Source organism: Delphinapterus leucas, chromosome 13 (genome assembly GCF_059928025.1).
Source record: "Delphinapterus leucas isolate spDelLeu-1000000601 "Yukka" chromosome 13, BTC_Dleu_Yukka2, whole genome shotgun sequence".
Lineage (NCBI taxonomy): Eukaryota > Metazoa > Chordata > Mammalia > Artiodactyla > Monodontidae > Delphinapterus > Delphinapterus leucas.
In genome coordinates, this window is record NC_143141.1 from 79157500 (window position 1) to 79184479 (window position 26980).

At 46.1% G+C, this 26980-nt stretch overlaps 1 long non-coding RNA gene across 1 annotated transcript; it reads left to right on the plus strand.

Moving 5' to 3' along the window:
* Positions 1–1397: 1397 nt before the first annotated feature.
* Positions 1398–26475, plus strand: LOC149747803 (uncharacterized). Its single transcript, XR_016395513.1, has 3 exons — positions 1398–3379; positions 13276–13386; positions 13911–26475. It is a non-coding gene; the product is annotated as an uncharacterized LOC149747803 (long non-coding RNA).
* Positions 26476–26980: the final 505 nt, after the last annotated feature.

Below are 26980 nucleotides of genomic sequence, written 5' to 3' on the forward strand. Positions count from 1 at the left end.
TAGATGTTATCACTGTACAGCAGTTGCTACGTATGTGTGGTTTAGAGGTGACCTTAGTCCTGAGATCAGCAGCCAGCAGGCTGGAGACCCAGGAGAGCAATGATGTAATTCCAGTCTGATGGTCAGCAGGCTTGATACCCAGGAAGAGCTAATATTTCAGTTTGAGTCCAAAGGCAGGAAAAACGGATGTCCCAGCTCGAAAGCAGTCAGGCAGGAGGAGTGCCCCCTTATTTGCAGGAGGGTCAACCTTTTTGTTATATTCAGGCCTTCACCTGACTAGATGAGGCCCACCCCCATTGGGGAGGGCACGCTGCTTTACTCAGCCTAAGGATTGCAATGTTAATCTCATCCAGAAACAGCCTCTCAGACACACCCAGAATAATATTTGACCAAATGTCTGGGCACCACGTGACACTGTCAAGTGGACACAGGTGCTGATGCTGCTGGTCCATGATGAGGTTTTGAAACCACGGCTGCAGAGTATCTGCCTCCCTTTGAGGTAGGGTTAGACCATTATCCCCTCTTGCAGCAGTATCCTCACAATCTAGAGGGGAGCACCCATGACTCTGGGGCAGGTGCTACAGCGGTGACCAAGCTTGACCTGCTTGCAGACCATGGGGTGTAGAAAGCCCGTGGCTGAGTGGCAGGAACCCTGCACGGCCAGGCACAGGGCCCATGCGGGCCACAGCACCTCCCTGGGCTTGAGCTCCTTTTGAGTTCACAGATAAAGCATTGTACAACATTACACTGAAAAGTATGTGTTGCTTGTCTGAAATTCAGGTTTCACTAGGCATCCTCTTTTTTGTTGTATTTTATTTTTTGCTCAATTTGGCAACCCTAGTTTCTTTGTGAAATGGGGTGCCACCAAAGGGGGTGTGAGAAGGCTTCAAAGTGGGCTGCACAGAGAGGGTAGGCCACTGCTGCTGCTGGTAGCATAATGACAGCTTCCAGGCCATGCCACCAAGGGGGAGCAGACCTGTTTCCCCGGGGCTGCGGGAAGCCCAGCCTCTAACCCTGGATGGGGACTGGGGTTGGGGTCGGGGGGTGAGTCAGCTTGAGAGGAGGCTGGGGGACATCACAGCTCACGCCAACCACAGAAGGATGTCACTCTCAGACCAGCCCTGACACCAGCAGTAAACAGGAAGTTCCCTCCACCCACAGGCTCACTGCTCTTCTTGCCAGGGTTAAGATGATTCTAAACCAGGATTCAGAATAGTCACTAGTGCTGGCGTTCAGCACCCCCAAGCGGGATGGCCAAGCCCCCAACCCAGAGGTGCCTCCAGTTTTCCAGCTCCCAGCCAGAAGAGACCCTCACACCCACCCAGTCCCCTCCCTGTGCCAGGGCCCAGACCAGAGAGAGAACTCCAAACCCGGTTTGGCGAGAGGAAGAGCTTCTCCCAGGCTGTCAAGGTGTCCAGGAGTAGAGGACGGGCGCGGTGCAGGGTGAGTGGCGCCCCAGCCCCAGGTGCTCCGTTTGCTGGAGGTCTCACAGATGCTGTACTGTGTGTCGGCACCTCTCAGTCCTACGTGGCCCTGTGAGCTCCAAGGTCATGGGCACCACAGGGTCCTGGAGTCAGCCATCACCCACCCTGTGGCCCCACCCCCCGTAGGCCCCATGTCAAGAAACTAGAGGAATGAGGGGCTGCAAAGGCCAGGTCAAGGGCAAAGGCCACTAGTGCTGAGGGAGGTGCGGGGCCGAGACACCCCCTGCACCAGGCCCCCTGGGAGCACAGCCTGGCCCCAGTGGCAAACCACTGGCCACTTAGCCAGCTCCGCCCCTCACTTGGTGCTTGGCAAGTCACTTAGCTGCGCCAAACCTCAGTTTCCCTTGTGTAAAATGGGGAGATGATACTACCCCGCCTGCCTCCTCAGGCTAGTGTAAGAACCAACTACTTGTGAAAGGATTTCATAAACTATAAAATGCTGTGAGTTAGGGCTCTCTTAGTCGCAAGTGTGAGAAAACCAGACATAAACCAGATGAGGCAAAAGGGGAGTTTACTGGTTCAGAGTATCAACAGCAGGACAGGGAAAGGTGGCGTTCTCCTCTTCTCTCATCCCTGCTTCTCTCTGCACATCAGCTTCTTTCTCTGGCAGACTGGCTTCTCCCACGAGCCTGGAGCACCTCCCAGCTTCACCTGCCACGAGGTGCTTCCCTCATCTATTTGCGCCAACATGAAAAATGCCAAGGAGGGCTCTCATCGGTCCCACCTGGGTCACGTGTCCACCCGTGGATGCAGGGTACTAGGTTTAGCACCCTCTTCTAGAACCATATATTTGGAGATCTGGGAGCCTTGGTTCCCCAAACGAAAAGAGAAAGGGGGAATTCCTCAGAAAGGGGGACAATAATGCAAAGGTATCTACTATTAAGGTCATGTTTTATCAGTGGTATTATTATTATCGTTGGCATCAGCCACATAACCTGGCCACATTTTTCTAATTCCCCTTATCCTTGGGCAAGAGTGGCTAAAGGCACAGGCTCTGGAATTCAGACTGCCTGGATTCCAATTTTGGTTCTACCACCTTCTACCTGTGCGACATTAGGCAAGTTGCTAAAACTCTCTGTACCTTCATTCATAAGTTTGTGAAGATTAAATGAGTTGATACATGCAGAATGTGAAGAGAAGTGGATGGTATCTCCCAGGTGTTCGATAAACGCTACTCGTTACTATTGTCAGAAAAAAAAAGTGGCTTAACCAGGAACATCGCTGCTCACTTACTTCCCAGCTTTCTTCCAAAGAATGCTTACAACTTCAGGAACTGCAGCTCACTAAGGACTTCCTGAGCTGTGTGGTATCCCTGAGAATTTTACAAGATGATAGACAAAGTCTCTCTCCTTCAGAAGTTCACAGCCAAGTAAGGGGGCAGACATATAAAGAGAGGGCTTTCCTGCAAGTTGGCTTGTGCTCTTCAGAAGTGGATGCAAGGTTCTCTGGGAAACCACAGAGGGCACTGGGTCCTGAGGAAGCTGCCAGGAGGAAGCCACACCTGAGCTGAGACCCAGAGGACGGGCAAGAGTTTGTGAAGAAATGCAGTGAGCAGGGCACCGTGCTGGTTAGTCCTCAAGCTGTGGTGTCTCCGCTTCCAGACCCACGTAGATCCTCTGCTTCGTGCCGCTGGGGCTGGAGCCCTGCAAATTCCAGGCCTCCCTTGTCAGGGGTCCCTGGTATGTTCTGCCAGTAGGTGGCACCAGAAGCAGACTGGCAGGCAGAAGGAGGGAAGGCACTCGCTCCTTCTTGTTTGGTCACTGTCCTGCCAGCTTCTCCCCTGCACGAGCCCACGGGCCGGAAAGCAGCAGGGGAAGCCTCCAGGCCTCTTCCGCCTCCGCGGCGGAGCAACTGACAAAAAGCAGGAGCCGAGAGGCTGTGCAGAGAGCACCCAGGTAAAGCAGTGGGGAGGGAGCGTCAGAAAGACTCCCCGGGGACAACAGCAAGGTCAAGGTGAGGGTGGCCCTCTTACATAGCACTCGATACCAGCAAGGGGCAGCTGGGGACAGGAGACAGCGCCGGAGCGGGTCAGAAGCAAACCCCAGACCCTGGGAAGTGGGGGCCAGAGGCAGGGACTGGGTCAGGGAAGCTATGGTGCCAAGGAAGCCACTCCGCCTTCCCAGCGCTGGTGGTTTGTTCAGACATCCCCGAGGCCAGACCCGGGGCCAGGGCTCCGAGTGCGGCAGGTTACGGGAGGGGACCGCTCTAAGGACAGGGCGCCGTGACTGCCCGCAGACAACAAGGGAGCTGGCTATCCGCTGAGCGCCCCGTTGCCCGCATGGACAGAGCCCTGAGCCCCTCCCCCATATTAAGGGGATAGGTCTTTATGAGCTCCTCTCTGAGATGCACTTCAGAAAGGGGCGTGAGTGCTGTGACCCGAATGCAGGAAACGTGCACGTGTGTATCTGTGATGAACAGTGGTGGGGGCGGTACTTTTAGAACAGGCCTGGTAGATTCCTATGAGGTTGGTCGTTCCCTTAAAACAGCTTGTCCGTGGCATTGAAAAGTTCTGTCTTCAACACTCCCGTGGCTTATTCACTCCCATGGCTTCCATTTCCACCTTTATTTCTAAATATGCATCTCCAACCTTGACTTGGCTTTTGAGCTCCAGATACACAAACCCCCTATCTTCACAGGAACCGCCTGCAGCACTTCAAACTGAACAAAGTAAAACACCTCCTTTTCCTTCAGACCTGCCCCTCCTCCCCCTTCCCTGTTTCCGTAAACCATCACACACTCACCAAGTCACCCAGGGGCAAACCCCGAGTCCTGGCTTCCGTCTCCCCCCTCCTCACCCACAAGCAAGAAGACCAGGCCAGTCCTCCTTGCCGTATGTCCCAGGTCCCTCCACGACCCTCGCACCCACTGCTACCACCCCAGGTCCCCTCCACAGATGATCTCACCCTCAATTCCTTACAGCACAAGGAGCCAGATTCATCTTCCAAAGCACCACTCTCCTCCCCAAAGCTGCAGTTTAACTCAAGCCCGGATGCCTCACTCAGGGGCCCCCATTGTCTGAGCCAAACTGCCCTCACAGCCTCTCCCTCTCTTGACCCCATACGTACTCAGCATGACCCCACCACACTCCCAGAGCAGGCTAGGCAGGGGCACGCTCCCATGCTGGAGCGGGAAGCTGGGTGATGCAGACTTTACAACTGACTGGTTGCCCATAGAGACGGGGTGGAATCTCTCCCTGTCTGAGTCTCCCTCTCAAGAGGGCTCCCTCTGGGCTGCGATGATTAACAGTCGTGAGCGGCGCCAGGATCAATGAATCGCAGAGAGAGATGGGCTCCTGGAGCAGGGTCAGTGCACAAAGGCAGTAACTCAGGTTCCCCCAGCCTCACACAGTGTGTCCCTCACACAGTCCCCAGGCGTGTGGGAGGGCCCGGGACATGCGTGCGCCCAGTGAGAAGTGAGGATGGGGCTGGTGCTCTTCTCCGACAAGTGGCTATCTTTCTTTTTTCTCTTCTCATCATCTAGACTTTTTTTTTTTGTCTTATAGCACTGAACTATATAGAGTCAGATATCTGTGGCACTGACTAGGTGATATACTGATCTTATTATCTCTTATGTGAAATCAAGCCTATACATGCCATTTACTCTTAGATTCAGGAATTTTTATTTCTTTCTATAATTTTGAAGGTTTTCTTTAGTTTCTAACTTTGGCAGGTATATAAAAATCGTTTTAACTTTTGTCCTTTATATTGTGTTTTTGAAAGAGCAATGTATTTGCTCTTTGCTCTGTAAGTTTTGAAATGACATTTAGATAAAATATAAAATTCTGCTTTTTAAAAATTAATAATGTACATTTTTACCTTCATAAATTATAAAAGCTTTTCATTTTTAAATGAAAAAGGTGTGTATATACAAATCCAAACTTTACTTTCAAAAGAATACTTCATTTTGATGTGACTTTCAAGGAAATTGTGTGCCTCTTCCATTATTTATTTAATTTAATTCTTAATGTTGTTCCTAAATATTTTATCTTTGTTCCCAAGGATTCTGTTTCCATGTTAAAATTAGGGCTCAGAGTGATCTGCTTAAGAAACCCAGTTATATTCTTTCATTCTTCACCTAGAAAAGGCATCAAAATAAAGGTCCTTTAAATCAATTAGCAACCAGACCAATATTCAGCGTGATCCCATTTGTTTTACGCACACGTTCACACACACACATATGTTTGTGTATGTTTGGAAAATTTCAGAAAAGGTTAACTGTTGTTGCCTGTAAGGAGTGAGATTGGGAAGTGAGTACATGCTTCTGTGGCTGCTGGTGTTTCTGCTGGCAAGTATGGTCAAGGAGGTATTTGTTTCTTCTGTGGTTGCAAAAACAGAAACCTCCTTGGCTGGTCTAACTTTGTAGTTGCAAAGAGATAGAGTATAGGGCGTCCAATTTTTTTATGTGAATTGCAGTGGAGGTGGTATATCCCTAAGTCAGCAGCTGGGGCAATGATTTCCTTGGCAGGCCAGTTCTGTGGCATTGTTATAGGGGAGCCAGTCCTGGAAGCTCAGTGTCCAGTTTGGCCCTCCTGCCCTTCCAGTAATTTTGTAATCATCTAACTCCCTGTGTTAAATCTCTTTCTACTTCAGTTGTCTGGAGTCATTTTCATTATGTGCAACCATACCCTGAACTGACACAGTGGGTAGAGAGGAGAGTTACAAATCTCAGAGGAGCTCTTCATATGATATTACCAATGTTCTCCTTTGTATAATTTACCTCCCAAGAATGAACAAGACACCCTGACCCAGATCCTGTCTTTGCACTGCAGTACTGGTCCCTTCCTTGTCCTAGTTTCTCTGCCTCTTCAACAAGATATCTGTGTTCATGTATTAGTCAGGACTGTTTGGTTGCAAGTGACAGAAACTGTTAATTCAATCTACTATAGGTAAAAATATACATATATTGTGTTAGACACAACCAAACAGCAAGAAGGGTTGGGATGGATCCATCTTTTCCTCTCTCTCCCTCAACTCTCCTTCTTTCACTCTCTGTTTTTCTGTCTCTCTGTCATGCAAATCTCTCTCTGTTAGCTTTTTTTCTCTTAGGCCAGCTGTCCCCTACAAAAATGTCATTTCGACTGGTGGCAGCTCTTAGCTCATATCTTCATAATTTGTAAGAGAAAGGAGAGGGACTTTCCTCCCCCAACTTCAGTTTGAAAAAACCCTGGGGAATAATTCTGACTGAATTAGTTTGGTTCATGTGCTTGTCCTTTGGATAAATCACTATGTCATGAGAGTGGCTTAGCTTGGTTCAAGCAGGGTCTGTTACTGGAAAAGATGAAAGGATGCTTTAAAAGAAGTAAATGACCACTATAATGTGAACCCTAGGCTGCTTGACACACATGCAATCCTATCTTTTATATATGCAATTCTAATAATGGTCATGCTTAGAAACTGTGAGTCTCAAATATAAAAAAACCATATTCATTAGATTGTTTCCAGAACAGCTGCTATAATTTCTCTCCATGTGCCCATGCCCTCATATAGATCTAGTGACATACTGTTAAATTGGTTCTCTGAAAAGAGAAGAAGAAGAAGAAAAAAAAAAAGCCCTGGTTTGTAGCATTTGCCAATTTCTATGGTATAAATATTCGCACCATGGCCAATTTCGAGCTACAAGCAGTTTCACCACTAGCTTGCAAAATTCGTGCAAATTTAACAATCAGCTCTCAAGGTCTCATCATTCTGTCCCCTCCCATACTAGCCCAGGGTTTGGTCTCATGTCACCTCAGGTGACAATAGCAAACTTGAAGCAAGCAGAGACTTAAAAAGTGCTTGCACGTTCAAGCTTACCCTCTCTTATTCCACTTGGAACCCTGACATCAATCATGTGCATGAGGTAGGTGAATGAGCTGAGTGGTGAGAGACACAAAACCAGTTGTCCTGTTCTTCAAGCCAACAGCCAGAAATTGAGGGGGTTATTGACCGAAGGCCTCCAAAACTGAAGGAAGGCCACAGAAGCTTGCATGGGCCCAGCCGAGACCCACGGAACTATCCACTGGACCCAGCCCAAATCGCTGACCTGCAGAATCATTGATTAATAAATGATGACTATATTAAGCCACTGTATGCTAAGGTAATTTGTTACACAGCAAAAGCTAACTGATACACTTATCCTATTCCCAAAGGGAAACAACCAAGGATTATATCCAGTTGTTACAGTCTGCTGTCCAGGATCTCTTAATTATCTCTGTTCTTCTCTGTAAGTTTAAGATATGATTGAGCAACCCACATATTAAGTGCGGAATTCAATTATCTCCAAAACACCTGGTAAACAACACTGGAGAAAAACAAGATAACAAAGTCCCTTTCAGAAAACAGAAAAAGAAAGGCAAAATATCTAGTATAATGACATTTATCATTATTTTTGAGTGCCCAGCATTTGAACTTTTTTTTTTTACATATAAGGAGTCCCTCACCTTATGAAGCAGAACCTGTATACATCCCACTATAGAAGCTAAAAAGTATTCCTCAGACTTCCTTCCAGCTTGGGTGTGGGCACATGGCCTTGGTTCTGCCACTCAGATGCATTTACCTTTTGAATCAGAGAATTGTGATGTGAAGAGGCAGAAAACCCATTTGGTTTGTGAGTGGTGACAGTTCTAGGGACAGTGTCCAGTGGCAGCATCATTGTGTGGGCAAGGCAAGCCTCAGGGTTTCACCACATAATTTGTATGTTATGATCTAGACTATTGTCCCTGCCTTCATATCCTTCCAGCCTAACACACACAATACTCCTATCACAAGTTCTACAGAGTGTCATGGGCAATGGAGAAGCTCTGGAATCCAACTGCCTGGGTTTAAACCCTGGCTTTATTACCAATTGGCTGTGTGACCTTGAGAAAGTTCCTTAACTTCTCTATGCTATGTTCCCATCCAAAATGTGGGGTTAACCATAGTATCAGTGTCAGAGGTACTATTATTGTTATAAAGGTTGTGGTAAGGATTACAATGAGTTTCATACATGCAAAGAATTTCACATGATGGTTGGCAAAATGTAAGCACTTAATAAATGTTAGTATTGCTTTATTACTTAATATCACAGTAATAAACTCCTTTTTATGCATAAATCAGTCAGTGTCTGTTGTTTACAACTAAGAATGCTGCCAGATACAATTAGTCACCAATCCAGAGTTTATACCATACCTTACTAAACAGGAGTTATAAGGTACAGCTACTTATTAAGTTTCAAATGAGCCACTAGGTTGCTAAAGGCTCTATAGACAGGGAGGATTCACTTTGTTCAGGTCCTCCACGGCCATTGTTGGGGTCTGCTCTACCTTAACAGCTGACCTGCTATTGCTGCAGGTGTAAGGAGCATGGGGAATGTTTTGATATTCTAGCGCCTCTCTGGAGCCACAGAAGACCAGAGAGGCTATCTTGAGGCATTTTGCCTAAATGTGTCATGCCAACATTTCTACATTTCTATGCTGCATCATGTTGTCTTGTACAATGGGGGAATTCTATGACCTGACGTGCTTTCCTGGGTCTTCCCCGTGGAAGTAAGCAAAGGTTCCTCCACCCTCAGATCCCCAAACATATATGGAGGTTCTCTTATCTCTACATGACTCTTGTCCCAATACGTGCACATATGTGTTACCACAGATCCTCCAAGGAACAGATACCAAGACAAGATTAAAGGTACAGGAAATTTATCAGGGGAATCCTCAGTGAAGGAAAATGGGGAGGAAGTCAGCAAAGGCTGGAAGAGGTGTCAGCCCATGATATATGCCTGACCTGGAGTGGAGGAGAAAGGCAAGGAAGGATGGAAAGTTGGGAGGAAGTTTTCAGTGCAGTTAGAAGGAAAGCTGAGCAAGGACTTCTCAGGCCACAGTCACCCTTCCAGGAGCCCCCTGTCTCCCAGGAAAGGGCCTGCCATAGTACTCCCAGCTTACTCAGTAATCAGCTGGGAGTAGCTATGAGAAGCACAGGCTCCGTGGACCCACAGAAAATGGATTTCAGAGGAAGAAAGGACTTTTCAATACATTATACTGGTACAATTCACTAGACACAATGAGAAAAAAAGCTAGTTCCCTTATTAATGTCATTTTAAAAAATCTAAATGGATTAAATAGATCATGCAAAAAAGTTATAACAGAATGTAAAGAAAATATGGAAGAATTAAAAGACAGAAATATACTCATATGGAAAAAGAAAGTCTGAATTCTAGAAGAAAGATGACATAGCTATGAGAGTCGAAAGTGATTCTCTCTGGGATAGAAGCAAGAGGAGTGGGAAGGAATGGAACCGAGATCTGTAATATTTTGACTTTTTAAACAATTAAATACAAATAAAGTTAACTCAAGGAAAGAGAGTAAGAGAACATTACGTACTATTTTTTCAACAAATCTGAAAGTTAGGAAAAAATAGATAACTTGTATGCTAAACCATTAAATAAATTAAATCAGAAGTTAAAAAGTGGGCTTCCCTGGTGGCGCAGCGGTTGAGAGTCCGCCTGCCGATGCAGAGGACACGGGTTTGTGCCCCGGTCCGGGAGGAACCCGCGTGCTGCGGAGCGGCTGGTGACCGCTGGGCCTGCGCGTCCGGAGCCTGTGCTCCGCAGCTGGATGGACCGCAGCGGTGAGAGGCCCGCGTACCGCCAAAAAAAAAAAAAAAAAGGTTAAAAAGTTTAGAAGAAAAACAACAGAAAAAAAAAAAAAAAGGAAACAATCTGTCAAATTTCAAAGAACAGATCATTCTAATATTATGCAAATTATCAGAGAAAAGAAGAAAGTGGAAACATTGCCCAAATCATTTGATGAGGTTAGAATAGTCTTAACCACCACCAGACAAGAACAGATCAAGAAAGAAAAATTAAATGTTGAGAATTCCCTGACTGTCCAGTGGTTAGGGCTCCACACTTCCACTACAGGGGTTGCGGGTTCAATCCCTGGTCAGGGAACTAAGATCCTGCATGCCACACGCCATGGCCAAAGAAAGAAAGAAAAAATGAAAAACTAAAAGGTAACCCATTTATGAATATAGATGCAGAATTTCTGAACATAATATTAGAAAATAGAATCCAACAAATTTTTTTTAGTTTCTCATGATAAAATTGCTTTATCTCACCAACACAAAGATGTCTAAATTTCAGAAAACCTATTAATATAACTTACTTACATATTAAAACATTAAGGGAGAAAAAATATTATCTCAACAGCTGCAGGAAACATATTTGCTAGAGTTTAATATTATAAACTGGGGTTTCTCACAACCCCCTCCTTGAGTTTGATAGTTTGCTAGAATAGCTCACAGAATGCAGGGAAACACTTATGCTTGCCAGTTTATAATAAAGAACATAATAAGGGATACAGATGAACAGCCAGATGAAGAGGTACATAAGGCAAGGTCTGGAAGGGTCCCCAGTGCAGGAGTTTCTGTCTCTGTGGAGCTGGGGTGCACCACCCTGTACCAACCCAGGAGCTACCTGAAGTCCATACCTTAGGGATTTTTATGGAGGCTTCATCATATAGGCATGATGGATAATTCACTCAATCTCTAGCTCCTATTCCCTCCCTGGAGAACAGGGTTTGGGGCTGAGAGTTACAAGCTTCTAATCATGTTTAGTTTTTCTGGTGACCAGCTCCCACCCAGGAGCCCACCCAGAGTCACTGTATTAGAACAAAAATGCTCCTATCACCCAGGAAATTCCAAGGGATTTAGGAGCTCTGCTAACTCTTATCACCCCCTCGTTACTCAGGAAATTGCAAGGATTTTAGGAGCTCTGTGTCAGGAATAGGGTCAGAGAACAAATATTAGCACAGAAGGTGCTCCACGCACCTTTACCACCCTGGGAATTACAAGGGGTTTAGAAAGTTTGTGGAACTGGGGTCAAAGACAAAATACTAGCAGAAGCTGGGGACAGAGACCAGTATACGTATTTCTTAGTATTTCACATATACCATTCTCCTTTTGCCCTTTCAGTGGTTTTACGGAGTTGACCATTCTCTCTATATTAACTTCCTACTGCTAATAAAATTGCTGTGTGGTTTCTGTCACCTGATTGGAAGCTGACAGACCACCTGGGTACTTGCAATTGGCGTCTGAAATGAGGGGCAATCTTGAACTGAGCCCTTAACCTGTGGGGTCTGTGCTAACTGCAGGCAGTTAGTGTCAGAATTAAACTGTAGGAAACCCAGTTGGTGTCTCTACTGAAAATTGGAGAACCGCTTGGTGTGGAAAATCCCTCACATCTGGTGTCAGAAGTAGTATGAGCAGTAGCAAAGGAAACAGGAGTTTTCTTTAGCATAAATAAGGGAGATAAATAGAAACTTCTTTTTCTGCCAAGCTAGGAAACATACAACCCACAGCTCATAAATGCTACCGAAAGCTGCTAAATTCACTTCATAATCTTTATGAAGGTAATATGTTGTGAAAGCCCCTTGGAGTAGAGAAGGGAAATGAAATGCAAAACAGCCCAGAAGGAACAGATCCCAGAAACCCCCGCATGAAAACTTGCTTTTGGTAAAAGGCTCAACTTGAAGTAATAAATCAGTACCCCTTGCATACAGTATAAGAGCTGTGATAGGAGCACAGGATAGAGACCTCTTTGGGGGGAAGTGAAACAACCTAGCAACAACCAATATGAGAAAAACATTAGCAAAACTTTGTCCCCTGAAGCAAACCCCAACAAATAGGTCAACTAGAGAAATTCAAAGGCAGCCAGCTTTAATTCAAAGAGGGGAAAATAAAAACAGGCAGGGAATTGCTGGAAAACTTACCAGCTACAAAGGATCACCAATCAAGTTGCCATGAAATAGGTGAAAATTTTGACCAAACATTTGGCCATTACTTTCAAAGACTTAATAAAGAAATAGCCTCAATAAGGAAGAATGAATTAAAAAAATATGTAGTCCCAGAGAAGAAATGGTGAGAAGACAAGAGAAAACGTGATCTTACACATTTGCAGAACTCAGAAAAGAGGTACAAGAAAAAAAGAAACGTCACAGAAATCAAAACAAAAGCAGAGGAGCACAGGGGAGGGGCTACAAATACAGTGGAAAATACAGTAAAATCTTTTGAGGATAGAAATGAAATAAGCATAGAAAAGAAACCATTTTTAAATAAATCCTAAAGACATTGATACACAGAGAAGACAGACAGTGGAGCTGCAGCAAGCACAGAACTGGAGTCCCCAAAGAAGGAAAACAATGCCATGGAACTGGACAAATCATGCAAGAATGTTCCTGAAATAAAAGGCAACTTGACAGACTGTGCACCGGGGGAAGTGAACACAAAGTGGTCAGTATGTGCCAAAACATATTAGATGTTAAAAATAAAGACACAATCCCCCTTCCTCTTTTCCTCTTTCTTTTCCCTTTCCCTTCTAGTCAATTAAGTCCCAAAGACATTTGGTGGCACCAAGCAATACAGGCATGCATGGAAGGAGGGGAGGAAAGCAGTGATGTTGTAGCCTCAGCAGAGTAAGGAGGACATCTGGGTAAAAGAGTGCAGTGGACTGAACGTGTCCCCCAAAATTGATATGTTGAAATCCCAACCCCCAATGTGATGGTATTAGGAGGTGGGGCCTTTGGGAGGTGATTAGGTCATAAGGGTGAAGCCTTCATGAATGGGATTAGTGCCCTTGTAAACAAAAGGGTCCCCGGAGAGCTCCCTCACTCTCCTTCCACATGTGAGGACACAGTTAAAAGTCAGCAGTCTGCAAGCTGGAAGAGGGTCCTCACCAGAACCAACCCTGCAGGTACCCTGATCTCAGATGTCCAGTCTCCGGAACTGTGAGAAATACATGTCTGTTGTTTATACGCCGCTTAGTCTAAGGCACTTTGTTATAGCAGCCTGAACTAAGACAAAGAGTGACCCGTCCTGTGAGGTTGGAGCCTAAGGAGGGTGCCACGTGGGGAACAGCTGGCTTGCAAAGGATGTCACAGCCTGAGTGGAGTGAGGTAAGTGTCCGGGCTGGAGCCTAAGTGGGTAAGGAGGGCTTCCGCATGGTTGGACAGCTCAGCACAGGGTGTTGAGCCCAAGCAGCATGATAATGGCACAGGATGGGAGGCGGTCCAGCATGACATGTTGTGGCCTGACCAGGGCCTGGGGCCGTGCGTACTCAGCAAAGCTCAGAGAGCTTTGGCAGGTTATCAGGGCCAATGTGTAGGTGATAAGAAAGGCAGACAAGGAGCCATGGGTAGGGGAGATGTAAATGTAGAACACCTCCGCCCCTGGACTCAGGAACCAGGGTGCCCAGCGCAGTATAGCACACAGTGCCCAGCACGACCAGGAGACCGCAGGCTGCTCAGACCATGCAGCTGGCCCCAGGGCTGTCCCTGGGGACCAACACAACTGTGGAGACACAAAGGTGCCAGAGCTGATCAGGGACACTGCATTGCAGGTCAATGTCCCTCCCTCCCCAGTGTCCCACCCCCAAGCTCTTGACTGCCACCCTCTCACCCATTTCTTCTCCCCAACTCAGGACTTCAACAGCAGCTGCCTCTAGTTGATGCGAAGCAGATGCTCTGAGCCTCCTGCAAGAGTTAACGATTACAGCAGCCCCAGGGCGTCTGAACCAAAGGACAAGCAGGCGGCACCTTACTGACTCAGACTTGTGTAAATGCAGGACACATGTTCCCAGGACGACTCAGCCAAGTTCCAGAAAGGAGAGGTTTTCACGCAAGCTCCTAGGATTCACTCTCTAAAGCCGTTCTTGCTTTAGAAGAGGATCCTGCTTTAGAAGAGGATCCTGCACTTAAAATGTAAACTCCAAGCAATCGCAGATGGATAGACAGAATTCTTCGTAATGAGCAGATCAGCAAAGATATCAAGAGTTTCTCCTTGTGGGTCAGACAACATGGGATGAGGGTCACAGGTAAGAAAGCTTCAGAATTAATGATGAGGAACATAGGGACAGGACTGGACAGGACTGTTTTCATTAGTCACAGCTGGATAAGGTTTTCAGCAGTTTCAGAGATTGGGTGACTGTGGAACAGCGTTGTAATATATTTTCTCTGCCATGGTAGAAATGTTCTCTGTCTGCACTAATACAGCAGCACTAGCTACATGTGGCTATTGAGCACGTGAAATGTGACTAGTGCAACTGAGGGTCTGCATTTTTAATTTTACTTAATTTTCATTACTTAAAATATTTCAATAGGCCCATGTAGCTAGTGGTGACCACAGCAGACAGCGCAGCTCTACAGAATTTGTGATCATTGTATAATTGACTGCCTGTGTACTGTGTGAGTTATTTTGGTTGTTTTCAATTGTCTCAGATAATCAAAAAAGTATTTCTTGTATAAGTAAAAGTCTTAGTTAAAGAACCCTTCTTAATTCGTGTTAGTCAAGTCTGCAGGGCTCTGGAGTCGCATGTAGGCATGGTAAGTGGATTCAGCTGCTAATTGTGGTCCAGGCGGTGGTGTCCAGAGCGGGGGAAGCATATGAGAAAGTGCTCCCCAACGGGCATCACTGGAGCGCGATGATGACCAGTTGCTATCTCGTGTAATTAAGAAGCTTTGTGAATAGGTAATGTGCCACGGAGACGTCTCAGTGGAGTAGAATTCCCCAGGGATCCCATTCCCACCTACACCTTCTCTACAAAGCCTATCAGACAGATGCCAAAAGAAGAGGTGGCGTGGTTCTCTTCCCACCAGCACCCGTGGGGTCTTATGCAGGGGAAGTAATAGAGAAAGGGTAACAAAGACTGGGAAAGAAGAAAATAGACGGGAAATGAGGGGTAGAATGCTGTCAGCAGGAAAGGGAAACTAGTGTCTGAGGCAAGAAGCCAGCAATTTGGGGGGACTTCCCTGGTGGCGCAGTGGTTAAGAATCCGCCTGCCAATGCGGGGGACACGGATTCGAGCCCAGGTCCGGGAAGATCCCACATGCTGCGGAGCAACTAAGCCCGTGCACCACAACTACTGAGCCTGCGCTCTAGAACCTGCGAGCCACAACTACTGAAGCCCACACGCCTAGAGCAAATTCAATAAGTCAGATTCCTACTCTCCTTCCCACTTGCCCACTCTGGGCTCCAGGGCCCTGAAAACTTCTTAAGCATTTTGAGGAGCTCTCAGGCGGCGCCTCATGTGTGCTCACAGACCAGTCGGGCAGTTACAGGCAGCGTGGACCACCTTCCCCCCCCCCCGTTCTCCCTCCTGCCGGCCCCTCCAAGTCCCCTCCCAGGATCCTGCAGGGAGGGCACTCTCTGTCTCAGCACCAGTGCCCCTTATGCAAATGCCATGGTTCCCAAGAATGGTCTCTCTCCTTTGTGTCCAGAGCTGCTGCCTGAGGTGCCAGAGGTGCTGGGCTCCAGGCAGAAATGTCCCAGATTTTGTGAAATATTTTACCTCCCCAGCCCTGGAGCAACCCTGCTTATTTCACCCAAAGGATCATATCTCAGCAACCTCTGGCCGCCACATAAGGTCATTAAAAAAAAATCAAACTAATTTTTGACAATCATGAGATCCTCCTCAACCTCCCACCTCCCTCCCTCTTTCTGAGGTGGAAGCCCATTTGGTAGCACCTCCCTTCAGGTATTTTGAGGGCCCTCGGGAATGCTTTGCTGTCTGTGGTTTACCCTTCCTGTCACTCACTAGCTTCCCTCGCCTGGAAAACTGAGGTTCAAGCACAACCCCAGTGCCCAGACTCTGCAAACGCCAACCTCTGGCCAGGCCGGCCACAAGTGGGTCTGGATTCTCTCGAAGAACCAAGTATAAATATGCCCTGAAAAATACAAAGTGCTGTGCTCAGAGCTCAGAGTGTTCTTACAGAGAAACCGAAAAGTCTAAAAGCCCGGTAGAGGGACTTCCCTGGCCGTCCAGTGGTTAAGACTCCACACTTCCACTGCAGGGGGCACAGGTTCGATCCCTGGTCGGGGAACTAAGATCTCGCAGCTCGACCAAAAAAAAATTAAAAACAATAAATAAATAAATAAATATAAATAAATAAATAAATGACAGCTCAGTAGACACAGCTCTCTTCTCTTGAGTCAGAGAAGAGCAGTGCTGAAAGCATCCCCAGAGGTGATTGTTCTACTTGTGAGGACAGCCCCGGCCCCACTGGGCTGGTCATCCCAGGAACTCAGGATGGGTTTCACGGGCCAGGCAGGGAGTGCCAGATTTTGGAAACCAGATCACATCAGCCGTTGTGAGTTCTTAGCCTCACCTGCTGTTTCAGACGTCCACCCAAGTGTTTACACCCCCTCCAGCTGCCAGGGAGAAAGACAGTTATCACAGAAGTCCTGCCACTCCCAAAGTCCTATAGAATCTGAGCTGGCGCCCAGGCCCCTGTGCCTGAGGGTGAATGGGTGAGGCCAGCCTGTGAGACCTCAGCGTTGTCATGCCCTGCTGGAGAGTCTGGATCTCCCATTGCCCTCCAGGCCTTGAGGCACCCAGAGGGGGGAAACTTCTGCCTGAGTCAAGACTGGCTTCTGGGCGTCAGTGCCTGGGCTCCATTCTAAACTCCCAACATGACTGCCTGGTTTATAAGTTGGCCCTCTCCTGTCTCTCCTGAAGGGGATCGTCCGTCAGCAGGTGGAGCTCTGGGTCCAGAGCACAGGGCAGCAGGTGATGGAGATGACCCTCCATCCCTTAGGGAGTTAGGAGGAGGGGCCGAGGGGCCCTCATGGTGAGGAGAAGGGGTAGGAAGCTTCAGAGGCTGCCCAATGCCTCCGTGGGTCACCAGCAGCCTCGGCGACCCAGGCAGTGTTGATCCCTGCTGGAGGTGGAAAGGCAGCCCTGGATACCTCAGCTGCCTCTCCTACAGAGACAAGGGGAGATGGGAGGGGGTCTGGGACTTGAAGGGGATCTGGGCACTCTCCTGAGCCAACTTCAGTCCCTCCCTGTGGCCCCGTGGTCCACATCCCAGAATCTTCAGCTCCTAGAGCAGTCCTATAAGGCCTAAAATTGTGCTTAGCACATAGCACATACGCAGGAAATATTCACCCAATGAATGGATGACTCTAAAAGTAAGACTCTGCTTACCTGTAGCTGCTGGTTTCATGGCAAAACAGGTTGCAGCTTCTACCTCCTTTGTGTATAGGGATGATGCCCCATTCCTTCACTGTCTCAGTCCCTGGTCCCTGGCCCTTAGCAAGAACTCTGGGACTGTCACAGTGCCCTCTCTGCAAGTCTCACTTGGCACGGACAGCATCAGGCCTTGGGAAGGCCCCGAGATTCTCTAGTTTGGGCAGAATTTTGACAAGTCTGGACAGAATCCCGCCCTCACTCCTGTCAGACAGGTTTAGATGGCTCCATTTCACGGGGCCTGAACTCCTAAAAAGTGGCATAAGCATCTCACTTTTCCAGCTCTCCCACACCTCAGCCTCACTTTCCCGGGACAGGTGCCAGCTGTGGTGAGGACGAAAGCAGAGCCAGACAGCGGCCTCCTTGACTGCTTCTCTTCAGAGGGTCTGGAGGAAATCCCTATTAAAGCTTTTTCCCCAGACATGCAAGTGTGAGTAGACACCTCCCACAAGGAGTTCATTCATTCACTCCACACATATTTCTCACATGCCTTCTCCGTGTCAAGCACTGTCCTAGGAGCTGGGGTCCGGCACTGAACACAACAAAGTCCCCGCCCTCATGGAGCTTACATCCTGGTATGGGAAGACAGATCGTAAATAAACAAATAATTCTTGAGACAGTGCTACGTGCCAAGAAGAAAACTCAATCAGAGTAAGGGGATACAAAATGGCTGCAAAGAACATGAGCGACTAGAGAAAGCCTGCGCGCAGCAACGAAGACCCAACGCGGCCAAAATAAATAAATACAATTTATTTATTTTAAAAAACACACACACAAAAAGACCCTGAAGCAAGAGTGTCTGATGTGTTTTAGGAACAGCCCAGCATCCAGTGTGGCTTAAGTAAGGGTAAGAGGAGTAGATCTGAGAGATAGCTGGGAGCCAGATCACGAATGTCATGGTAAAGATTCTGGATTTATTCCAAGTGACACGGGCAGGTATTAAAGGGTTCTGAGCAGAGGAGAGACATGATCTGACTTGAGTTATAAAAGGGACACACTTGCTGCTGGGTGCAGAATAGACTAGAGCTGGGCAAGCGTGGGGGTAGGGAGACAAGGCTTTGCAATAATCCACCTGGGGGATGATGGTAGCCTAGACCACAGTGGTTGGCGGTTATGGTGGAAGTAGTAAGAAATGGGTGGAATCTGAGTATATTTCAAAGGCAGAGCCAACAGGATTTTCAGGTAGATTGCATGTGTGGTATTAGAGAAAGATAAAAGTCAAAGATGCCTCCGGTGATGACTCAGACTGTTGATCTGAGCAAAGAGGAAGAATGAAGCTACCACGAGTAAATGCTTTCCACCCTGGGATCTCGTATTTCTCTGAAAAGGAAACGAAAATCAGGACATGCCAAGGACCTGGACTTAGTAATCTTAGCCCACTGACGATGGTGACCCTGCAAAGGTGTTGATGGGCATGTAGGTGCACAAGGGGCACAGTGAAGACAGGACACCGACGGGGGGCATGTGGGTGCAGATGCAGGTTAGCACACGGCACACGTGGAGGGTGACGCTACAGGTGTGCATCACGAGATGCATGTACCATACGGTACTCTCAGACAGAATCTCGTTAAAGCAGCACTGAAAGAGCAGTTACTCTTCTTGTTTTGACCAATGTATGCCCTAGACTTTTGACTTGAATAGTGCAATAAGATTCTCCCAGCTCTGATATCATCTATAGCAAAATCTTGAGGTTTTATGTGGGACTATGTGTAGACACCAAAAGGATTAGTTGAGAACAAAGAGCACATGCCCTGGAATGAGAACCACAATCGGTTTACTCTAAATTCTCAAAGACAATGAATTATAAATGCTGGGCAGAAGGTTCTGATCTTGGCTCCAGTTTCTTCTCACTTAGAAACTGGTGAAAGTCTGTAACTGGCGTGGCCAAGAGAATAGTTTCTTCCCCTCAGGTTTCCTCCATGTCCAGCTTTGTGGGGTCCATGACAAGATTGTCCCACAGGGTGTAGTTTGCTCTAGGAGGTTTACCTCTTCCTTCAACCCATTTGTTGCTATTTATGGCCAAGGATTCTCAGTTTTCACTTATGTCTGTATTTCAAAGGAGGATTTGCTCCTCTCTAACATGCATTATAAAATGCTGAATGTTGGCTGTACTTGTTAACCCGAGAAGACTGTGCAACAGGGCAGTTCTGTTTTCCCTGCCACGCTGTTTTCTCTCTGGGATCAGCCCTCTCTGTGAGCGTCAGCGATGGGAGGGATATCTTAAAGCCCCTTGGACACATGCAGCATACAGGGGACCATGAACACAGAGGGCGAGGGAATAGGAAAAACTCTTTGATTCCTCCATGTACCAACTAATAGAAAAACTCTTTTCTCCCTCTGCTACTCTCCATACTTCACCTCTTGTCACCAAATATGTCATGGGTGGGGGAGGGCGGGTTCCCACACCAAGCAATTCTCCAGTTCTCTGTGGACATTAACTGTGTGTCCTGTAATTCAATTCAATTCTGACGCTATCTACCCAGGGCTGGAGCAGACCCCAGTCCCGGAAGACCTGCCCACCCTCCCCTACTGCAGATGCCAATCACAAGTCCGGGTTGTCCCCTGTGCTTCTGACCTACTGGCTATAAATCAGAGGTTCCCAGGTTCCCACAATGACCTCCTTGGTTTTGATAATTTGCTAGAGAGGCTCACAGAAGTCAGGAGAGTAGTTTACTTACTAGATTACCAGTTTATTATAATGGAATACCACTCAGAACAGCCAGATGGCAGAGACGCATAGGACAAGGCACGAGGAAAGGGGCACAGGGTTTCCATGCCGTCTCCACGTGTGCCATCCTCCCATCACCCCCACATGTTCAGCAACCCGGAAGCTCTCCAAACTCCAGTTGTTTAGGGTTTTTGGAGGTTTCATTTGTAGACATGATTGTTTAAATCATTGGACTTGGTGATGGAACTCAATCTCCAGCCCCTCCTTGCTCTGCTGGAGGTCAAGGGGTGGGGCTGAAAGTTCCAATCTTTTAATTACCCAATTGGTTCCCCTGGCAACCGGTCCCCATCTTTAGAGGTTTTCCAAAAGTCACCTTCTTAATGTAAACTCATGTGTGGTTGAAAGAGACTTGTTATGAATAGCAAAAGACACTTTTGTTTCTCTTTTCACATAGAAGATTCCAAGGGTTTTAGGAGCTCTGTGCCAGGAATGGGGCCTACGACCAAATGTATATTTCTTAGTATAAATCACAATTTCACAGTGAGCCTGCTGCACTACTAGGAAGTTTCCAATAATATTTTTTATATATATATTTTTTCTCATGGGAATGCATCTCTAGTTTAATGACAAAATGAGAAAATATAATCTACTTTCAAAATCTCCATCCCTGGCAGTCTATAAAGCAGAAGATACTAGTAGATTTTCCTAGACATTATGGACTGATGGTGATTTATTTTTTAATTTATGAACATAGTTTGACTCCTTGACTCACCTCACAGCCTCAGAAAGCACCCCAATGGCATGCAAGTCAGACTCTGGGAATTATGGAAGTGCGGTGTGTCTGAGATAGCATAAAGTCTCTTGTTCCAGTTTGGCCCTTGCCTTGGTCAGAGACATTGGGCAAAGTCATAGATCTCCCGGTTTCTAGGACCGACCTTCCTTATTTCAAACCAAGGAAGCTGTTACTCTCCACTACGCCCAAATGGCCAGGATTTTCCCTCTGAGAAACCATAAAAAGCTGGGAAAACCCACCCTATCCAGGCATGTTTATGTTCAGGGAAACCCCTCTGGCTCTCCCTCTAATATTCATTTGGCCTCTCCTTCAGGGGCAATGGAATATATAAGATCACAGCAGCCCTGGCTTTATGCACAAACATTTAGATAACACAAGCAAGTAAACCCACAGCCACCACAGCTTACCCAAGACCTGTTCCCCAAACCCAAAACATACCACAATCCAGATCCCATTGTTTAATTGCCTGTCTTGGAAGGGCAATGATAGTCAAGGTTTAGCTAACAGCGGGGTTCTTTATTTTGTTCAGGCTTTAGGGCAAGTGAGTGGAATTCAAGCCTTGTGTTTCTTAGAATGCCACCAAAATCACAGAAGGAAACTGTAGAAACCACTTTGAGATTGGAAATAAAAGCTTTGGAGAAATGCTATACTTGAGACTGGATGTTTCACTTTGAGAGCAAGGGATTATTCCATGTTACAGAAACTCACCAGACTAAGAACATCTAAGAAAAATTTCTCCTCATAATTTTGAAAATGGAAAATTGTTATAAACCAAGCCTCTACAAATATACAATTCCTTAAATAATTGGACTCTGTCCTGGAAGGGGAAGGAGGCGTATGGCAGCTATGCACGGGCTGGTCAGGACTCTTGCTTCACTTTAGCAGTGAGATAGGATGCTACCAGACCAAGCTGCTACGATAGGGCAAGCCAGGAGGCAAAGTGGATGTCACCATAGTTTGCCACCTGCAGGACACTCTTAGTTGACACAACAAGCTGAAGCCCAGGGGAATTTGACCTGGTGTCATGGACCTTGGCAAAGAACGTTTAAGAGAATCTCTACCGAGTGACCAGAATCTAGGTCATCCAGCAAGAAATCAACTTAGTGCTGACTGAGCTCTTTCCTTCTCCCACCACGGTTTCCTCAGCCTACAGAAAAGTGGCTTCAAACTATACCCAGTACTCAAACTAATGCTTTGAAGGGAAGACACATTGGTCCCAGATGAGTGAGAACGCTATCAGAGATTTCACTGGCAGTTGCTCAAAGCAAAAAGAAAGCATGCCAGGTCTGCCCAGGATGACCTTGAGTAGCAAGAAAATAAAAGGGGCCTTTCCATTAGGCAAATGTACTACAAGGGGGGAGGGGGTGGGGTGGGAGGAGAAGGAATACATCACACAAAAGACAGCAAACCCACTATGAGAGAAACCATAATCAAAGAACCAAAACACTCCTCACAAAAACTTGTGCACAAATGTTCACAGCAGTGTATTCATAAAAGCCACAAGGTAGAAACAACCCAAATGTCTATCAGTTGAATGGATAAACAAAATGTGGCATATCTGTACAATGGAATATTATTTGGCCATAAAAAGGAATGAAGTATTGATACATGCTACCCCATAGATGAACCTTGAAACATTATGCTAAGTGAAAGAAGACAGTCACCAAAAACCCACATCTAGTATGATTCCATTTATATAAAATGTCCAGAATAGGCAAATTATCTACACAGAAAAAAAGTGAATTAGTTGTTGCTTAGAATTAGGAGGTATCAGGGACAGTAGAGTGATAGCCTACGGTATGTCTTCTTTTTAAAGTGATGAAAATATTCTAAAATTGACTGTCTGATGGTTGCACATATCTGTGGATACGCTAAAACACACTGAATTGTACACGTTAAACAGGCAAACTGCATGGCCTGTAAATCTGTTTTAAAAATAAAAGCCAGCAAAGTTGTCTAAAAAGAGGGCTTCCCTGGTGGTGCAGTGGTTGAGAGTCCGCCTGCCGATGCAGGGGACACGGGTTCGTGCCCCGGTCCGGGAAGATCCCACATGCTGCGGAGCGGTGGGGCCCGTGAGCCATGGCCGCTGAGCCTGCGTGTCTGGAGCCTGTGCTCCACAACGGGAGAGGCCACAACAGTGAGAGGCCCGCATACTAAAAAAAAAAAAAAAAAAGTTGTCTAAAAAGAGACTCATTTAAACAAAAAATAAGATGCAGAAAAAATTCACAATGAAGGCATGGAAAAAGAATGTAAAAAGAAAGAAAAGAAACAGCCACATTTTCTGCAAATATTTATGCTATAATAAACTTTAATAACATGACTTCAAAAAAATTAGTTCCAGGGACTTCTCTGGCGGTCCAGTAGTTAAGATTCCCGGCTTCTGCTGCAGGGGGTGCGGGTTCGATCCCTGGTCAGGGAACTAAGATCCCACAAGCTGCGCAGCACAGCCAAAAATAATTCTTTTTAATAGTATCTTTACATTAGCTTTACAATGGTAGTTGCACAAAATGTTTCAAATAAGAATAATCATTGTCCCTGAAGTAAAGAATCTATCAAATGTCAGAGAAAAAATATTCAGAGCTAGTACAGGAATCATGAATTATAACTTATTTTGGATTTGCAACAAGAAATGAATATATAAATGTACGAACAGAAAAATTTCCCTGAAATGATAAAAAAAAACCCACTTAATTTCCAAATATCAAGGTTATATTTTAATACCAGGCAAATCTGTTAGAGACTGACAGTGAGACATATTGTGGTTAAGACATTGAAGTTCAAAAGTAGAGAAAAAATTCTTAAAATAGGTTAAAGTCAAATCAGCCTCGGGTTTTCCATAAGTCTTTTCCCTAAAAGCAATGTTCACAAAGTCCTGAGAGGAAAAACAGCAAGACCCAAGAATAGTTGTTGCTTGAGTTTAATTAAAACAGAAAGGCATTTTCAAGCATGAAATAACTTAGGGAATATGAAGCTATCATGAAAGATTGCAAATGGACACAAATACTTTGAAGTTTCTGTCATCAAAAGATAAAGTCTGGGGGCTTCCCTGGTGGCGCAGTGGTTGAGAGTCTGCCTGCCGATGCGGGGGACGCGGGTTCGTGCTCCGGTCCGGGAAGATCCCACATGCCGCAGAGCGGCTGGGCCCGTGAGCCATGGCTGCTGAGCCTGCGCGTCCGGAGCCTGTGCTCCGCAACGGGAGAGACCACGGCAGTGAGAGGCCCGCGTACCGCAAAAAAAAAAAAAAAAGAAAAGATAAAGTCTGTGTCTTCCTCTGTAAACTCCATGCTGGCCTTATGATTTGCTTTGGCCAGTGACTTGTAATGGATGGGACACTGTATGAGGTCCGAACCTAGGCCTGAGGGGACATTGCATCTTCCAGTCTCCCACTCTGCCACCATGTGAACAGGCCTGAGCAAACTTGCTGCAGGGGCTACAAAGGGCCTTGGCTGACCACCTGACCGGAGCCAAGGCTCCCTACCAAGCCACCAGCTGACTGCAGTTGCATAGGTGAACCCAGGAGAGACCAGCTGAAACCCCCAGCTGAATGCAGCCCAGCTGACTAACCCACAGAATTGGGATCTAGGAAACGACAGTTGGGGGTGGTTTGCAACCCAAGTAGAGGCTGATACATGACGAAATGCATATAACCACATCAAAATGAAGACAGAAATGAAGAAGCAATGAACAATAAATACATTTAACTGGAGAGGGTGTGGAGAAAAGGGAACCCACCTACACTGTTGCTGGGAATGTAAACTGGGGCAGCCACTATGGAGAAGAGTATGGAGGTTCCTCAAAAAACTAAAAATAGAGTTACCATATGATCCAGCAATCCCACTCCTGGGCATATATCTGGAGAAAACTCTAATTCGAAAAGATATATGCACTGCAATGTTCATAGCAGCACTATTTACAATAGCCAGGACATGGAAGCAACCTAAATGTCCATCAACAGAGGAATGGATAAAGAAGATGTGGTACATATATATAATGGAATATTACTCAACATAAAAAAGAATAAAATAATGCCATTTGCAGCAACATGGATAGACCTAGAGATTATCATACTAAGTGAAGTCAAAGACAAATATCATACGATATCACTTATATGTGGAATCTAAAAAAAGATACAAATGAACTTATTTACAAAACAGAAATAGACTCACAGATATAGAAAACAAACTTACGGGTTACCAAAGGGGAAACAAATATGTGGGGAGGGATAAATTAGGAGTTTGGGATTAGCAGATATGTGCTACTATATATAAAATAGATAAACAACAAGATTCTACTGTATAGCACAGGGAACTATATTCAGTATCTTTAAATATACTATAATGGAAAAGAATCTGAAAAGAATGTGTATATATATATATATATAACTGAATCTGCTGTACACCAGAAATAACACAATACTGTAAATTAACTATACTTCAATTAAAAAAAATAAAAATACATTTAAATACTGAAATTAAGACAAATCAATATGGAAATGATGGATTAAAATAGAATGTAAATGTTATAAGCCCTGACAAAGTGAAAAATAATATGAGCAAAAAATTAGGAAGTACAGGAAGGAGGTAGAAGGAAGTGAAAGTGTGCAGATCTATCTTTCATAGCAGGGAACTCAGTACTGACCAATATCGAAGCATTTAGTTTGAAAAAGTTATTCTGTCCCATTAGTGATTTTTATAATTGTGTTTAACCTTTGAGAAACCCTTTACAAGTCAATTTCTCTTGCAGTGAAGAAACATGCATCTGAGTATTTCCTTCACTTACTTCTTTTGTTAAATTCAAGTAAGACTAAATTCAACGCTGTACTTTAAAAACAGCCTGTGCGAATTGAGCCTATTCCTGTTACACTCTATCTATGTAGCTCCCTATCCATCCTTCTATCTGTATTTATCTATTTAATAATGGTGTTCACCAACTGTGGATATTTGTGGTATTTCTGTGATATTAAAATTGGGATGATATGAGCTTTTATTTCTTGAAGCTTTTATAAAGGTTTAAATAATTTTCATAAAAATGACAAAGTTAGGGCTTCCCTGGTGGTGCAGTGGTTGAGAGTCCACCTGCCGATGCAGGGGACACGGGTTCGTGCCCCGGTCCAGGAAGAGCCCACATGCCGCCGAGCGGCTGGGCCTGTGAGCCATGGCTGCTGAGCCTGCGCGTCCGGAGCCTGTGCTCCGCAACGGGAGAGGCCACAACAGTGAGAGGCCCGAGTAACGCAAAAAAAAAAAAAAAAAAATGACAAAGTTATAAAAGGAGTTTACAAGAAGTTCCTTGAGCTGTCCCAGTGGAAAGGGGGCATTTGCAAAGGGAATACTGAAATGGCATTATGCTGTAAGATGTGATCTAAGCTGGTGGTTCTCAACGGCTACACAGTATAACCACTGAGGAGCTTTTTTTTTTTTTTTTTTTTTTTTTTTTGCGGTACGCGGGCCTCTCACTGCTGTGGCCTCTCCCGTTGCGGAGCACAGGCTCCGGACGCACAGGCCCAGTGGCCACGGCTCACGGGCCTAGCCGCTCTGCGGCATGTGGGATCTTCCCGGACCGGGGCACGAACCCGTGTCCCCTGCATCGGCAGGTGGACTCTCAACCACTGCGCCACCAGGGAAGCCCTGAGGAGCTTTTTAAAAACATCAGTGTCCAGACTTCCGCCCACACCCATTAAATAAAAATCTCTGGGATGGCGCCTGGAAATTGATATCTTTAAAATGTTGCCCGGGTGATCCTGATATGCAACTCTGGTTGAGAACCACTTGTCTCAACAGGCTGTATAGACACATTCCTAAGATGCAATTTGTGTTGCTGGAAGGTCTAGGGCACTCATTCCATCCTATGCCTCCTCTGTCCCATGGGAATATCCACTGGACCTGTTTGTTACTCAAGAAGTGGAGAATGAATAATCCGGGTAGGCTACTTGGCCACAGTCTAGGTTCCCTTGTAGTCATAAGATGCCTGACAGCAGGAACTGAGGCAACATGCTTTCTTGCTGTCTTTTTCACATCCAGAAGGAGAGAGAGACTGGATCCTGCTCCCCCCCTCCCAGATGCTCTGAGT